General features: G+C 37.5%; 1 protein-coding gene across 5 annotated transcripts in view; it reads right to left on the reverse strand.

Moving 5' to 3' along the window:
• Positions 1–11,422, reverse strand: part of CDK14 (cyclin dependent kinase 14) — a 550,615-nt gene that overhangs the window by 59,696 nt on the left and 479,497 nt on the right. The window lies entirely within an intron of this gene.

Genomic DNA, 11,422 nt, shown 5'->3' on the forward strand with positions numbered 1-11,422 from the left:
CAAACTTTTGGCCACTGAATCCTTTGTTTAAAAGGTATTTTAGATGGAAACATAACGAAGACAGCAGATTAAAGTGGAGCTACTTTGATGGGGAGAGTGATGCACTTGGAGTTCTGCCCAGTGTCTCCTCGCCCCCACCTCCCAAGAGAAACCTCGAAGGGGATCAGAGGAGCAGCCACTGGCTTTCAAACTTGTTTTGCGCACAACTCATGGCAAAAACACATTTTATTAAGTGACTCAGTACAAGGGCATGGGAGCACATACAAACCCACACACAGAGCTGAGACAAAACTTCCATCAAACAATGCTCTTACTACACCTGTCATCTGACATTCTCCTTTCTCATCTTGTCTATTCCATTTAAGAAACACTATTTCCAGTCCACTGGATAATGATCACTGCACGTGAAGGGAGTTCAAAAGTACCGCATTCAATGACAATCCTAAAATAATTGTATAGATAAGAAAATACTGCTCACGTCTGCATGTCGTTGTCTTTAAGAAACTGATGAGGAAAAAGTGCAGTGAGCAGTCATAAGCGGAGGCACTACCATTCGGATGTAGGGCTAATTCACTTGATCTCAGAAGGGCAGATTCCCTTGGTAGGGAGTCGGGAATGCTGACCTACGGCGATGTCTGGTCTTTTTTTCTTATGACACATCATGGGCCAAGTCCACAAAGGCTTCCACCACATGGACCAGAAAAGCAGGGAAAGTCAGAATCTAGGCAACAAAAAGGAGGAGGAGAGACAACGTGTCTGTGTTTGAGTCTCTGCTTCCAGTTGATGCCCAAGGCTCAGTTTTATTTTTGTCCTTCATTCCATAAAACATCCTATGTCTTGCAATCTCCAATTTTATTAAAAAAAAAAAAAAAAAAAGCAGGAGAGGAAAAGAAATCCCAGCACAGTCATGACAACAGTTTGAAAATAAGTTGTCATTAATATACATAAAATCTATTCATGCTACAAAATTATCACCAACCTAAGGGAAAAAACCACCACCCCCTTTAACGAACAACAAGGAAAATCTTTCCAGTGGATTTGAAGAACGCAAAACAGAATGCGAACGTGTCTTTGCAGAAAGAATTCCCAGCGTCTACTCCTTTTCTACCCTTAGGATGGTTGGGTACCATGCCAATCCAGTGGGAGCCACAGAATTTAAAGGTTTCACTGAACTTTCTACACTAACTTAAAAGACCCATCTCAAATACCATTTATTTAAATGTGTGTCCCTTTTCATTTTTCATTTTAGCAAGAGGCTGTAAGAAATACACCTTTGAAAAAAACAAAAAACAAAAGACAAACCTAGCCATGGTAAACGTACACGGAAGGCTTCAGACATATGTACTTCCACACCAAATCACAAAATGGGCTTTTCTAAATTTCTTTCTACAAAAATAAGAGAAAGTAATAAAAAAAGATAAAGCCTTCATACAGAATTGCAGCAATTATATCCCCACAGCTACACTATAACCCAAAACTTTGCAAAGGCTTTGATTATTGAACCATGGCTGAAGTGAATAATTTGCTTTTCACTATGAAAACAAGCACATTCATTCTCACCACAATGGAGAGAGGCAGTTTTAATTAAACCTTATCAAAAGATGAATAAAGAATAAACTCAATACCCATTCCACAGGACTCTATTTTCATCTGTTTAGTTTAAGCTTGCCATGTTCGTGCAATAATTATCCACTGTCCAAGGAATGCTGGTGTTGTGTTAATGTTGGTAAAGATTTAATTAGCTCAATTATCTGGAGAGTATTGAAGTGAGGCTCAGCACAGTACAAATTTCTTCAGGCTTTATACATACCTCTGATCAAAATACATGAAACTGAAATCTAAGTGAACAAAAGACTCTTACTTCTACAAATTCTACCACTGAAACAGTTCCATACTTCATAATTTTATTACTCCAACTGGGGAAAAAAAAAAAGAACCCTCAATATAAGTCTTTAGAAGTAGAACTCGTAAGTGAAGGCTTATCTTGGTGTGTGTGAGTGTGTGTATGCATGGTGCATACAGCTAACTTCCTAATCTGTAAATATGTTCTTAGAAAGTTAATTAAATTTGTCTTTTAGATAAATATTAATACCAAAAGTCCAGTCCTTTTAAAAATTTTTATCTTTTTCCTGTAGCCTCCATATAGTACGTTTTTCCCAGAAAAATGAAGCATTTAAAAAGCATTGAAAGCACAGTAACACGGACAACTGTTTCAATCTGTCAGACACCAGGGACAGACAGTAGGGTTCATTTCAGAAAACAGATTGGCCCCCAGCGGCCTGACCTTCCTGGTGGGAAAGAGAACGCAGCGCTGTGCCTGACAAGCTGAGCAACAAAGAGGTATATTCAGGTCCCCCCAGTTCAGACACGCTTCTCACAGAGAAAAATGCAAAGCAGGAGAAAGAAATGCACCACTTCCAGCAAAGCAGAGTTTACTTAGTTCAGAGACGAGGATCTCAACAATAACAAAAAAATAACGTATTTAGGAAAGTAGCAAGCACCATTTTATCTACTCATTTATAACATCAGAAAGCTCTAATCTGGCCACTGCCAATGTCTTAGCTTCCAGCCTCACCTTGATCCAAACTCACTGGTATTACAACATCAGTGGAAATCTGAAAATATGATTATCTTGATAAAAGGTTGCTTAATTACTTTACCGAATGAAGAGGGCATAACTGTCTCTCAGAAGCTGGTTCACGCTAATTTCAAAGTAAGCTTTCTATCTCTCTCTCTTTTTTTTACATGTGACAGGTTTCACCTTTATTTTGAAATTCAGAGGGACATTTCCTTGTCTTTTAGACCCTCAGACAAACAGATTTTTCATTGCTTATTTTTATTTTGAATTCGTATAGGGTCTTCTTTGCAGGTCTCCAAAGGAGCCAAAAATCCAGCAAAAGTATCAACAACAATAAAAAAATTGACAAAGTAATATTTTTAATAAAAAAAGTCTCAAGCTAAATTAGTTGCTATGAATAAATACCTACTTGTTTTCTAACTTCCAAGGTCAAGTTTTATTGTATATCCTGCTTAATCAGCTATAAGCCATATTTAGTTTGTATGTTTTGAATTATGTGTATATATATATATATATATATATATATATATATATATATAAAGCCCACATTTTCTGAAGCATTAAGCTCCACATGGAGGACAAATTTAAAAGGCACTTAGAATCGCCCACATTATCCTTACAGACAAGTACACTGTAGTTTTTTAAAACTCAGATTCTGTGTTTTAGTACATAACTTTCCTCAACCGTAAGGATTATGGGTACTTAGGCTCACACCAACGAGTGCAGTTGAAACAAGTCCTGATTTCTGACCCATAAATATCATGACGATTTATTACATAAGCAGGTACTGCAGATACACGCTCCTCACTATAAGTGTGTGGACTATTAGAGAAACTTCTGCTGAAGAAAAGACCATCGCATACTCCATAGTCCACCACAGTTTATAAAAGGAGACATAGTTTGGACAATTGGACACACACCACAATCATAAGCTCATGTTGCCAGAGAAAAGATAAGGTTGGTCAGGTGGTGAGAAAGCTTTCTGCTTAATGGTCCAAATAGTTTGCCTCAACTTTAGACTTAAACACTTCAATTTCGGAAAATTCTGTGAAGAAACAGGGTAAAAATGATCCAGGGCAATCAAAAATTGTTTTTTTTAATCTGCCACATTTTTTGAGCCATCTTTTTTGGGGAATTATGTTAAGGACTTCTTTGAGCTGGCAAAGAAAGACACAAGTATCAGTTGGTTTTACCTTGTTTTCTAGCCTGCAAACACTGCTGTGACTCACTCAGTGTGGCTCGAAAGACATCCTTGAACTTCAGAGTATTTTGTGCAAGAACAAAGGGTGCTTGGGCTCAGTTTGCAACACAAGTCATTTTTACCACACAAATTCCCTTCTTTTGTGCTGGAAAAGGGGGCTACTTTGAGCCCTTTGGGTTTAGAAGATCTTCAAACAGACAATAGTGTGCAAACAACCCTCCAGAACATAACTTTACTAGAACAACCTCAAGGCTGAGACCAAGGCTTTGAGAAAGGCCTCTTCAGATTTCCTTCTGCTCTCCACCCCGAACAAAGCCTGCCTGACAATACTGAAATCTCCTCCTTTCTTTGGATTAAACCCCCTTTGCAGGAAAAGTATGCAAATGCCATCCGTGGCTCCCTTGTCTGAGGCTACTCTTACCCAGCTATCTTTTCTCTGTCTGGCTTCCCCGGCAGACCATCACACCCGCCTGACAAGGAGACCAGCCTGCCAATTCAACATCCTTCAAGGTTCTGACAGTCAGCTCCCCGGGCCTGCCACTGCCTCTAAAAGGGGCTCATTTAGTCGTAATTAACTATTCCCTGCATATTTCCTAAGGTATGGTAATTGTGCTAAAAGCCAACAAGTGAGGCATTCATTCTAGTTCTCATTTAAATCTTTTTTCCCCCCAGCAGTCTCCCTCCCTCTGCCTTCCTTCCACCCCACGCGGCCACCCCCCACCACACACACACTTTTCTTTTTTCACTCCTCCCAGGGAATATTTCAAGTCAAGAGATGGAATGAAGGTAGAAATTAGAAACTATAGGAAAACAGTTCAAAAACAAAGCTTACTGAATGGTAAAGTATCACATGGGAAGTCACAAAGAAAGTGAAAAAGAATTAACAGTGAATGTTTCGTTGACACAAATATTCTACAAATGCATTTTTCTCCACCTATACATTTTTCTTCTCAAAATTTATTTTTACACTGCATTACAGATAAAAGGTACAAATAAAAGGTAATGATTTTGCCTCACCAGACTTTCTTCTTTATCCTTAAGCTGTAGACAAGACAGAGAGAAGGTCAAGAATCTTAATTTCTGACCTCTTGCAAACATTTCAGGTCCCAGAAGTGGGCCGTGACCAGCAAAGATTGTATTATGTTCTTGCAGGCAGACCAACGCTATCATGATCAGGAGAAGTTTTGGGGATGAGGTGAGGTGATAAATTATTTACCTCGAAGACTTTCCATCAGCCATGAGCTGTTGAGCTGTAGTTAAATGGATTTAACTGGAAAACCGTCATGGCTTCCTTGCAATGTCTCCATGCTCTCAACACACAGAACAATGTTGTGCAATTAGTCTTGGCATAGGGAAGGAGACAATGTTCCATTAAAACAGACTCAAAAAACAGCCTCTTGAAAAACTTATTCAGAGAAGCAGAAGGTGAAGGATCTGGAATTCCAAATTTTTATTCTGATGTGATTATTTTAGCTCTTCTATTTGCTTTGGCTAAACTACGTTTCCATGCTGTTCCTTAATAATTTGGACACTGCTATTTCTAGTGTTAATTTACCAGCATTTCTTAGAAGAATAGAAAATACTTTAAATAATGAAATGCTCTGTGGTTATAAATGAGTTTATTTGGCTTGGTATTTGACTCTGCATCATATGCTACTATCTACAGAGGAAAGTCTGGTAATGAGAGAACATCAAAGAACTGGGACCCATTCAAGATGGCTCTGTGGTTGGAATTATAGTAAGAACCTACCATGGCTATAAAACTGTAAATTAACTTTCTTAGTTATGCAATAAAATTTGTAAATCCATTTTTCTCTGTTAAACCAGGGATATACCAATTTAATGTATTTCCAGTCATTTTTCCTTACACATAAGTTTTATATATATAAGCAGAATGTTCTACTTTTTTCACATTATCCCATGTATTTCTGCATGTTCATTACTTTTATGACTATAATCTTTAAGGCTGTTATAATATTCCGTCTAGTTTGGTATATTTTAGTATATGTGCTGCCAAAGCGAGCACTAGTTTGGTATATTTTAATGCACTCAATAATTTCTTGTAAAAATCTTTAAGTGGTCCATTCTAAATAGTTTGTTTAATCTGTCTTATGTTAGTCATTTTAACATTTTTTCTCTGTCATTATTGTCATCATGATCAAAAATGTTATTGAGTTACTAAATCTTAGGTGGTTTTAAGTAATTGGGCAGACAGACTTTAAGATCTTCAAATACTTAACAGTTTATTTGGATTTAGGCAAAAATGGGTAGGAAAACTAGAGTTTACTCTTATAGGAACTTAAAGCTCATAAATATGTTTGAATTTATTCATGAAAATAACTTTTGCACACCTACTGAGTGCTGACCACATTACAATTAAGACCATGAAGATCTAAATTCTTATGCATTTCTTTCAATTCAAAAATCGTTTTAATTTTTTGAAGTATAGTTAATAGTCAATATTAGATTAGTTTCAGGTGTACAATACAGCAATTCCATATATATATGCACATGTATTATACATATATTACATACGTATATGTGTATATATACATAAATTATATATGTGTGTGTGCGTATATACATGTATTATGAAATGTTCACCATGATAAGTATAGTTACCATTTGTCACCATTCAAAAGTATTACAATACTACGAAAGAAACTGTCTTAAATTTTTATCCCGGGAAAACTAGTTATCTCACGTTTTAGTTTTTGCATTTCCCCTAAATTTCATATTGAAATTCTACCTATTCACAACACTTAAATTAAGGGAGTCATTATTCATTTCACAAAAAGATATGTAAACAGAGAAGGCATACTGTTTCAACTAAAATTATTCATGCATAACTTTCCAAGAAACATGTTACATACATGTTGAAAAATGTATAGTAAAGGAACCATACCTATAATAGATTCACAAAATTTTAGGGCTGAAGGATGAATAGCTTTTCAGTCAAAAAGAAGGGTAAATATTGGTATAATTTCTAATATTCTAATATTATGTTAGCTATAATTGTGAATGGAATTTTATACATTTTCTTTACTTATTTTCAAGACATGATTTATCATAATAAGAAGTTCAAAGAAAAGAAAAAAATACTACATCTTCTTTCAAGTTGTTATATAGTCCCTAAAGGATCTTCCCAGCTTTAAGATGTTTTGATTCTTCTGTATTTGACCAGGAAGTCGTATATATTTCCCCATGGGCAATCACATTAAAATCCAAACTCTCTAGCATGTCATTCCAGACCATTCACAATCCAGCTTCAAATCTTGTTTTCAGTTCTGTCCCTTCTCACTCCTCCTATCCATGCTCTTTAGCTTTACCACTTTGTGACATGACTTTGCTTTCAGTGTTTCCTCTGTGAGAAAACACCCTTCTCCTCCTTCTTGCCCATGGAAAATATAATTCCTCCCTTGGCTCAAAATCTCTTCCATTGTGAGACCTTTCCAAGCTCCACTGGCAGAATTAATTTTTACCTCATCTGTCCCCCAACGTAGCTTCATGCAACTTTCTACTGTAGCCTTCATCATCCTGAAATTTAAATGTTCTTATCTGTGTCTCTAAATTGTGAGGGTCTTGAAGCTAGAAACTGTCCTATTCACTACTTCCTAGAACAGCACCAACATAATGGCTACTCAAAAAATATTTGCTAAAAGAACAGGAGATTATGGTATGGTGAGTTAGTTGGATATTCACTAATTCAGTCAACATTTTAAAAATACTTAATGAGCATAAATTATGTGCCATACTAGGAAACGGAGATAAAATTGTGAAACGAGGATAAAATGTCACCAAATTCCTGTAGGCAGAGATTCAGATTCTAGTGGGGTTAGACAGACAAATCACAGGAGACTTCAGTACAGAGGGGATAAAACTTTGGCTTTATTCCCAACACATGCAAAATAGTTATACATTTATTCATGTTCACGAAATATATTTCACATTCTGTCAGACATGTTGCAGAATCCTATCACTGATCATGAGTCAGCAGCTGGACCATCTCTGATTTCCTAACTTGGACACTGTCCTCTTCGCCAGTGACTCCTCTCCTCCATTTCTACCCATTTTCAGGTGGAAGGTCTGAGTCCCGAGAGTAATTCCTACCCCCACCGCCCAGCGCCCGAGTCCGACATCAAGCAGCCCTGTCCTCAGTTCAGGAACTCATCTTGAATTCCTTCGATCTGAGAACCTGTCTCAGACTTCCTGCTTCTCTGATTTTACTTTCTGAATATCACAGTGGCTTTAAAACCTCACCCATCTTAACCTAGTGATCAGGGTCAACACGACCAGTGATAAGGCCTGTGGACATCATGGACTTCCTGACATGGTGTGAGGAGAAGAGCACTTCATCTGGGTGGTACTCTTCCCTGAAATCCATCACCATGAGACAACATCATGAGGGACATTCCACTACAAAATGCCTGAACAGTACTCTTCAAAAGAATCAAGGTCATGAAAAACAAGAGAATACTGAGAAACTATCACGGACCAGATGAGAGTAAGGAGACACGATGATTAAATGCCACGTGCTACTGTGCATGGGCTCCAGGAACAGAAGGACAGAAGTATGAAAACAGGTGAACTACAGTCACAGTTGTAGTTTAATTACTAGTATGGTACCTACATTAATTTCTTAAGTTGATAAATGTACCATGGTTATAAAGGTGTTAATATGAGAAGTTGGGTGAAGGGCATAGCTTTCTGCACTGGCTTTATAACTCTTCTGTAAATTTAAAAGCATTTCAAAATAAAGAGTTAAGAAAATACAACCCTAATCTGATCGCTACTCATGCTGAGTAGTTACTTTCAATTCTGAACCCCCAAATGTACCCAGATTTCTACAAGTGACCTCATAGCAGTGGGAAGGGAAAGACCTGAGTTCATTCTCCTGAAAGAAGCTGAATTTACACTGAGTCTGCTCTGGGTGCTGTTCCAGCAGTCCTGCTGAGTCCTATACACAAGCTATGTGAACTGGCCTGATGCTTTAGAATCATCTAGTCAGAGCCTCTCCCTACAAGGTCAAAACTAATGTGTTAAAAAAAAAAGGAAAGTCGCAGTCTAAAAAACTAATACATAGAAAAATTCTTTTAAGAACTGGCCTACTAGGGGTGCCTGCGTGGCTCAGTAGTAGGTTAAGCATCTGCCTTCTGCTCAGGTCATGATCTCAGGGTCCTGGGATCCAGTCCTGCCTGCATCAGGCTCCCTGCTCAGCGGGGAGCTTGCTTCTCCCTCTCACTCTGCCCTTCCCCCACTGCTTGTGCTCTCTCTCTGAAATAAATAGATAAATAAAATCTTAAAAAAAAAAAAAAGAATTGGCCTACTAATCATCAAGGGCATAGTAAATGGTACTCTACTATAATTTTCAGATGGCATCTGTGTGAACGCAAGAATAAGGATTTATACCCATCGTAAATTGAAAAACTGAGATATTCAATTAGATGGTTAGAACTGGGATAACTTTATAAAGAAAAAAGATTGCACTGAATAGCAATTTATTAAAAGGGGAAAAATATTACCAATATTTTTACCAGTTAGCATGTTAGTTAATGAATGGCATTGCTGATAGAGTAGTGGCTCTCACATTTTTTGGTGGTTAAAGACACTTTATTCTCTGAAAAATTACAGAGGACCCCCAGGGGCACCTCAGTGGCTCAGTCGGTTAAGCATCTGACTCTTGATTTCGGCTCAGATCAGCATCTCAGGGTCCCCCTCGGGCTCCACACTCAGTGGGGAGTCTGCTGCTCTTCCTCTCCATCTGCCCTTCCCCCACTCGTGTGTGGGCACACTCTCTCTAAAATAGGTAAATAAATCTTTAAAAAAATGATAAAAAAAATTATAGAGGACCCTCAAAGATCTTCTGTATATATGGATTATAACTATAGATATTTACCATATTTGGAACTAAAATTGATACTTTAAAATATTAATTTATTAGTTCATTAAAAACCCATTGTGTTAACATTAAATATTATTTTAATAAAAATAACTATATTTTTCAAACAGAATTAGGGAGTGGCACTGCTTTACAATTATGCAAATCTTTTTTTTAAATGTCTAGCTGGATCCAAACAGTTGGATTCTCATATCTGCTTCTGTATTTAATCTGTCCTATGATATACTATTTTGGTTGAAGCAAGTGAAGAAAATGTGGCCTCTCCAGACACATAGCTGGAAAAGAAAAAAGTATTTTAATAGACCTTTCAGATAATCATGGATATATATTCTTTTATATTACAACAAAACTCAAGAAGTAGTAATTTCTTTTTTTTTTTAAAGATTTTATTTATTTATTTGAGAGAGAGTGAGCGAGTGAGAGCACAAGTGGGAGGAAGGGGCAGAGGGAGAAGCAGGCTCCCCACTGAGCAGGGAGCCTGATGTGGGGCTCGATCCCAGGACCCTGGGATCATGACCTGAGCCGAAGGCAGACACTTAACCGACTGAGCCACCCAGGAGCCCCAACAAGTGGTAACTTCTTAAGGGTCAGCTGCACTGGGAAATCTGAAATGGTATCAGTGAATTCTTCGTATTCTTTATTTTAACATCTATTGGTTTATTTCATACTTCCAGTGAATATTTTATCCATGCAGTGATTTTCTAAAATCATGCACTGGTCATTTGGAAAATACAGGTTCAATGTGTTAGAGATTTTTCAAACATTGACACATTTCACTATATAATATCAAAACATCACATTTGCTTTTATCACTACCCGTCTCACTTGAGAAGTGTTTGGGGAACTATCAAGCTCAGAGGGGCAAATAAAGTTTATGATAGCTTCCCCCAGTTCTAATTTTCTATCGAAAGCTTTAATTCTATCATTGACAGCAAAGGCTATCAGTTGTTTTCCTTGGGTGACAGACTCATTTTTCATTCATGTTTGACAAAAATGCCAGGAAGAAAAACAGCTAGTAAACCTTGCAACTCAAACACCTGCACTGGAGCTTCTCCTTGAGACAACCACAGTAACTCGGTATATGGAGATGGCTTATGCCAACTTCCCGGTTAGTCACACAGAATATTAAGACATTTACTCAAAGCGAGAGGTGTAAGAAAATGAATAACAGTTCTTCATCAAGGACATTATTAAGCGAAACTGCCTTTGAAAAACACTTACCACTGTGTAGTGGTAAAACAAAACACCAAAAAAAACCCCACAAAAAAACCCACAAAAACCCAAACCCAAAAGCCCCACACCAAAAACTAGTGCCTACAAATACAGTTCGGTGCCACTGCCTTGTTTCATGCTGGGGAGCCCGGAGTTTTACTTACCATTGCTTTTGCAAGACTACTGAAAATGTCCTCAGTGCAAAAGGCAAAGGACATCTTAGTTTTATTATGAAAACAATTTTGACCCCCATGGAGCCTCTGGGGATCCCCAGGGTATAGAAACCATACGTTGAGAACTGCTGATACAGACGACAGTTATAAGGATGCTTTATCTGAGGGGACCTTATCTTAGGGGAACCCACAAATCCAAAGGTGAAACTTTTAATAACAAGGTGACTCAATCTATAAAGCAGTGAAGATATTCAACAAAGGGAATGCTAAATACAAGAATGTCAGTATGTGTATCAACTACTATTTTAGTTAAGAGAGAGAAGATTAATTGAGAAGAATACAGAAGAGTGGAAGTTCTA

This window comes from Mirounga angustirostris, unplaced genomic scaffold (assembly GCF_029215605.1).
Source record: "Mirounga angustirostris isolate CCGP_5_RB_7025 unplaced genomic scaffold, mMirAng1.0.hap1 SCAF_12, whole genome shotgun sequence".
Taxonomy (NCBI): domain Eukaryota; kingdom Metazoa; phylum Chordata; class Mammalia; order Carnivora; family Phocidae; genus Mirounga; species Mirounga angustirostris.